The sequence below is a fragment of the Cryptomeria japonica genome, chromosome 7 (genome assembly GCF_030272615.1).
Source record: "Cryptomeria japonica chromosome 7, Sugi_1.0, whole genome shotgun sequence".
NCBI lineage: Eukaryota > Viridiplantae > Streptophyta > Pinopsida > Cupressales > Cupressaceae > Cryptomeria > Cryptomeria japonica.
The window spans coordinates 274,619,644-274,626,601 of NC_081411.1; the positions used below are offsets into that span (position 1 = coordinate 274,619,644).

General features: G+C 32.6%; 1 non-coding gene across 1 annotated transcript; it reads left to right on the forward strand.

The window, feature by feature from the left end:
• The first annotated feature begins 1,963 nt into the window (after positions 1-1,963).
• TRNAA-GGC (transfer RNA alanine (anticodon GGC)) lies at positions 1,964-2,035 on the forward strand. The gene has a single exon. It is a non-coding gene; the product is annotated as a tRNA-Ala (tRNA).
• The last annotated feature ends 4,923 nt before the right edge of the window (positions 2,036-6,958 follow it).

Here is a 6,958-nt window from a genome sequence, read left to right on the forward strand (position 1 = left end):
TATTTGCACCTACATTTGTTAGGGCACATAACGTGTCCAATAGAGAAATTAGTGTGAAATATTGCACAACATTACAAAGTACCAAACACATCAATCTATCACATCTTTGAGTCATTTCATGATATCCCACCAATAAAAATAACATGCAAGTAGAATGTTAACCTTTGGGAGATGAAGTGTCACACATGGAAGATCAACTAATTCAACTTCCATAATGGACTTTTTCTTCAAAGTCATGTAATCTATAAATATATAATAATCACATAAATAGATAAGAAGATAAGAAGATATTGGACATAAGTAAATACATTGACATGAAAATTCTAGAAAGAGTATATCATCTACAAAATAAGTAAATTTCTAAAATATTATGCTTGAATTCTCATATTATTCTACGCATTAATATTTTTCTCCATATTTCTTTTACGTATACAACATATCTAAGTCTCTATCTAAATAAATGTACCCCAGACCATCTAAGATTCAATTTATTGTTATTATAGTGCTACATATTTCAAATCCCTTTTAAGAAGATTAGAGAATCTAACTTGCAATATCAAACCATGAGACATATTATACTACTTTCCAAGTTCTTTCAAATAGGTTCACATAGTGAAAGAGAAAGATGTAGTGAACATGATGATCAATTGAAAAATGATAAGTTCTTTATAAAAACAATAAAGATTTATATTCAAAAAGATAAAGTCAAGTCCTCAAATAGGTGGTTTCATCAACACAACCATCTAATGATGTTTTTAATGGTCGATTCCCTCTAGATTGCAATTGAATTTAAATGTTCCTATGTTTGAAGATAAATGTAAATGTAATCAGTAAGTGATTATATTGGTTATTCATATCTCTTTGTATATGAATCTTATAATAAATAGCATAACTACATTACACTCTTGAAAGTCTCTCCACCAATCAAGAAGTGGTATTTCAAGCTCATGTGATGTGAGAGGAGGACTATATAGAAGGAATATCTAAGCCATTATGGGAGAACCTCCAAAAATTATTAGATGATGAATACTATTTTGAAGATTATTTTGATGATCATTATATTTATAGGAAATAAGAATCGCAATAACATGACCAATAAGTCTAGATGGCTATATTGATTCTTCCCCTTGCCTCTATGTAAATTTGGACACATATAAGTAAAAATATTAAAGATTTAAAATTACTATAGCTACCTATTCCCATTCATTCAATCCAAATTAAAGTTGGAAAACCTCAAGATAGTGGGATAATCTTGTTGCTAGACAATTATCATTGAGGAGTCAAGATTGAAAGGTAAATAGGACTACAAACACCCCAAATTTGATCAATTACCATGTGATTAATTAATTAATATTTAATTAATTATTCATAGAATTCACCATCTTTTATTTTTAATAATTAATTAAATAATTTATTATTTAATTAATTGTCATTATTCTTATATTAATTAACTTTTATTTAATTTATTGTGTTTCTTTATTCTTCTAAAAGTTAATTAATTCAATTAACTCAACCTTAGAACCCACTCACTAATTCTTCTAAATTGAGTGATTATTAATTAATTCATGACTGATTGTGTAGTGTTGTAAATTGTACACCTTTATTAGTGTATCCAATTTCATACTCTCCTAACACCTATTTTAGTATTCCCCTTTCCTCTATGCATTATAAGACCTTTAGTGTAATTAATTAATATTTAATTCAATATTATGGGTCTTATTCCACTTTATTACACAGTTATTATTTGGTCCATTGACTCTAGGTCTGCCCTTTATCTCTTCAATATCCTAATTTATCCTTTATCCTACCCCAATTTCAACTTCCAAGACACATCCCACATATCTATACATTATGGTTTGAGCCACCAAGCTGAAATTAGCATTAGAACCTCATTATCTCACATTCCTCGATGTTGGTGTTGGAAATAAGCCACACCCAGACCGATGATGGACTGGTCCAAGTGGGGCCAGTAGCTTAGTGGTAGAGCACTCCAGTGGCATATGGAAGGTCCTAGGTTCGAGTCCTAGTTGGTCCATGTCTCAACATGGTATTAGAGCTAGGTCCATGCTAGGAGCCCCAAGCACATGAGAGGTGTCGCTTAAGGGGGGGTGTTGGTGTTGGAAATAAGCCACACCCTGACCGACAATGGACTGGTCCAAGAGGGCCCAGTAGCTCAGTGGTAGAGCACTCCAATAGCATATGGAAGGTCCTAGGTTCGAGTCCTAGCTGGTATGTGTCTCAACACTCAAAAGTCAAGAAAAATTTGTTGGGACTAGGGCACCCCACCATCCTAGTCCCGTACTTTTTTCCTCGAATCTTGGGAGGATAATAAAGTTGGTCCTACCCTATCCAAATCTAGCTTTGTGCAAAAATATATCAAATCTAAGTTGGCCTAAAGGTGATTTCAATTATGAAATCCCTATATAGTGCATTCATCTCAATTAATTTTCATCATCTTATCTTATGCTAAAATTATCATCTAATTCAAGAGCAATTCTTCTTCCTCGAGAGAAAAGATGATTCAAGGAGCAGCAAACTACATCAATCCATCTTCCATTTATGGTTCATCTATGATTTCATGATGAGTTTTATGCGATTTATCATCTTATTACATCAACAAGAGGATGACTTATCCTAAGAGAATTGTATCACCTATCGAAGGTATAATCATCCACATTCAAGCATTTCAATTCTAGATTTAGCCTTTCCCTTAGAAGGCAATCTTTCCAATTCAATTTAAGTTCAATTTATATTTCAATCAGGGTTAGATCTAAACCTAGGGTTTGACCTAATGCAATCCCCCATCCACAACACAATTTCCATTCTTTTGGTGTGTAGGTGACAAATTTAGGAGATACAAAAGATAAAATAGGTAGAGGAGACAAAGATAAATTAAACTAGCTTTTGTAGAACTTTTGGAGACCTCTCAAGGCCAGGGCACTGTCAAGGGACCAGGGTGCTCATGGAGGCCAAGAATTTTTTTGAATATTTCACCAACGGATCTAGTGTGTCTTGTCATTCTCAGAAAGATCCAACTTGCCTATGTTTGTAGTTATAGGACCAAGGCACCCAACCATCCTGTTCTCAACCATTTTCAAGCCCAAATTTTCAAGTGCATATTCTTATCCTCTTCTACTTTCTAGATCTCAATTTAAAGCTCTGCATGAAATTCAAAATATTTTGTTATTGTTGTTTTGATTTAGTTTCTCATTGTTTGTTCCAGATCTAGCATTGCAATTCAAACCTAATTTCAACTCAAACAAAAGGGAATTGAATTCAATTAGTATTCAACCCTCTTTCTAGTATAATTGAGGTTGAATCTATTGAATTAACTTTCCTTTTAATGTAATGTGTTAGAAATAGGTGAGTTTCCTAGTCTACGTAGTTAAACTTGTGAAACCCTAATTTTCATCTATTACAGATTGATTAATTAATTAATCATCAGTCATAATTTCATCAATTAAAAACTCTTCCGAATCCCTAAAATTTCTACCATGTGACAAGTGGCCCTAGCCCTCTTCAATACTCACATGTGTGACCATGCACAAGTTTTCATCACCATCCACCTCATCTATGATCAAGTTTTCTATTGGTTTCCCACACATCTGTGACATCTTCCAAGTCAGGCTACACTATTTTTTAATCCACATATCATCGTCATTGATTTATCCCATCTTATACTTGCCACTTCTTTTTCACTTGTCAATCTCATGTTCTTACTAGTGTGTTCACACTTGTAATCACACCTATCCCTCTTTCGTATGCTACATGTGACCATTTAAAGACTCCACCTTATGATACATGTAACAATCCTATGACCACATCTCCTCATACAATCATATCCCTCCATCTTATAATTTACATCTTAATTCTCTATTTTTCTATAAATTGGAGCTTGTCCTTCATTATTGATACAACAACTTGTGCTAAATTTGTGTTTTCCAATTACCTCCAAAATCAATCTAATTCCCAAAGATTTTTCTTGTGTATTTTATAGCAATCCATATTACCATCAACTTGTACCAAATAAAATATTTTTAAGAGCACATGAAGTGGAGAAGGGTACCCCAAATTCAAGCTTAGCCTGAGAAATGAGAAGGTAAAAGACTCAAAGTAATAGACTTAATTTCTTTATCTTATGTTTTATATCTTTCACCATGTCTTCACCTCCATGGACAAATAACTTGCACCAAGGAAGATTCCTTATCTAGGAAAGAACAAATCATCCACAGAAGTAAACAGTGTCACAAAAACAAATAGAAAATATAATCTAATGTAGAGTACCATGTGTAGACAAGCCTATTCACATGCTTAGAAGAAAGAGTTCCCACAAGCCAAAAGTGGTGAAAATATACAAAAAAGTTGTTTGTCTTGGTGAAATAGCCATAAATACCACAATGACTATTTAAGTAGATTGCTTGTTCCATTTACAAATATGGGTAAGGTTAGAAGTTACTTTTTTGTCAATGATTATAGTATGAAGTAACCTCATTTTTTAAACCATTATAATATACTTAAGTTTATTGATATTCATAAGATATACCCATACCACTTTTGTTAGATTAAAAAATAGAATAAAAATCCTAATAAAGTCCAATAGTGAAAATATACAAGGGCACCAAAGGATGATAACACAAAGGAACATAACCCAAGTAGGTTTGAAGAGGATAAATCCACTACAAGACAAGTGTGACATATACAACCAACTTATGGTAAGACCAAAGAGGCATACCAAGGTAGAGAGGCATGTCGAGAAGTGTAACAACACACATACCCATTAGATTGAAAACCTAGAAGGGTAAATCCTAGTAGACGCTAATGGTGAAAAACCAACAAAGGCACCAAAGTTTATTAGTAGCTAAACCTATACAAGATATAAAGATATAAAATTTTGAAAAGGCAAATGTAGTACCTTGAATCACCTTACAACATGTACATGTAAAAAAGGTATATCAAGGGAAGGGACACCTCTCTCTCTCTTCTCTCTCTCTCTCTCTCTCTCTCTCTCTCTCTCTCTCTCTCTCTCTCTCTCTCTCTCTCTCTCTCTCTCTCTCTCTCTCTCTCTCTCTCTCTCTCTCTCTCTCTCTCTCTCTCTCTCTCTCTCTCTCTCCTCTCTCTCTCTCTCTCTCTCTCTCTCTCTCTCTCTCTCTCTCTCTCTCCTGTGTATGTATGTGTGTATGTATGTACGTATGTATATGATAAAATTATTTAGTTATGGGAGAATCTATCCAAAAATATACATGTGACGTGTATATCTATGCTTATGGTAAAGACTATAATGTACAATAATATATGATACAAATATATGTGTAGATCTATTTTATGTTGTTAATACATGTATAAAATTGGTTGAAGTCTTACTTCATGTTTAAGATATCTACCACACTATTACTAGTATTCCCTTTCTATTGCACTACAATAAACTGATTCTTTGATATAATCAATCCAAACCTCTAGTCTACATTTTACTATCAATGTTGTTTTTTTTATAAAGACCCCTATTTGTGGTTTGTAGGAAGGAAATATAAAATAAGGAATTTTTTTAGTGGTAAAGGAAAGGGGTTTTAATAATAGTTATTTCAATAAATAAAATATGCCATAACACATTCTAGATCCTATCCAATTAGAGGGTTAGGCACCTAGCAAGTGATAAATGGAATGGGGAGTCCTAAAAATGATCTCTAAGCTATGTGACCACTAAGAATTAGTTAGATTAAGTCATTAAGGATAGAATAAATTGATTAATGAAGTCCTAAATTAAAAACAACCTATATAAAGGTAGACAACAAAAGGTTGAGGAGTTTTTTAAAGAAATGAAGATGGCTTGTAAAATGCACATGGAAGAAGAAAGAAGTTTAAAATAAATCTAGGAAATATAAAAAAATAAATTGCAAAAGGATGGAGGAGGTTGGAGAATATTCTATAGAATGCATAAAGAGGGATACTAACACATATGATTGATTATACCTACAAAAGAATAAAACGTTGGTCTACAACCAATAAAAATAAAACATATGAGCAATTAATTATCCACATAAAAAGAGAAAGAAAATTTGAGTGAACTAGTAGATACAAAAGAAAAGAAAAAACACAATGAAAATCTAGATTTAGTTGAAAAAAAGGATTGGAAAAATAGGTGTTTAGTAAATTAAATTACCTAACACTAGGGTGTAGAAGTAGGGGTACTCTAAAAGTTGATTTTTCAACTAGAAATCCATATTTTAAAATTGTTAGCCCTATTTTTAACTTGCAAAATTTTAAACGTTCATGTCAAACTCCTCATATTGATAAGATCCTCACTAAAATTATCTTTCATCATCTACAAGCTCTTGGGGTTTTAGCTGTGAAATGCAAAGGCACGAACTAGGCATGTGAGTAGTATAAGAAGTATTTCTCAAGGAATGTCATGATTGCATGATATACAATAATGGTAAAGCTCTCAAAAATGACAAACGTGTTCATAAACATATCATTTAATTGATATTATTGTTAGATATTCTCATCAATATGTCATGCATAGGCATTTTTAAGGAGGCTCTCAAACATATAACAACAAGTACTAATGAAGCAGTTATTAAAACTTGATTTGTCACTACGCATAATTACCCAGGTCGTCCAAGTTTCCAATGAAATAAAGAAGTTAAACTATTGAAGATAGAGCTTTTCATCAAATTGCATATCAAAATGATATTTATGGGCCAGTTTACAAAGATTTGACAGAGACCGATTCAGTCTACTTAGTTCTTCACTAGTTGGTGAGTTGTTCAAGTTTCGAAAGATGTCGATGCATTACAAGTATGAAAAGTTGGTTATTATAACTCACTCATCTGTCGGGGACTTTTTCAAGTTTCTTAAGTTGCCAAAAGCTCAATTCATTAACATCATCGATAGGATGTTGTAGTTTTCAAAGATTCTGATGACATAAAGTAGCTGCCATCATTCACAAATTATCAACTCT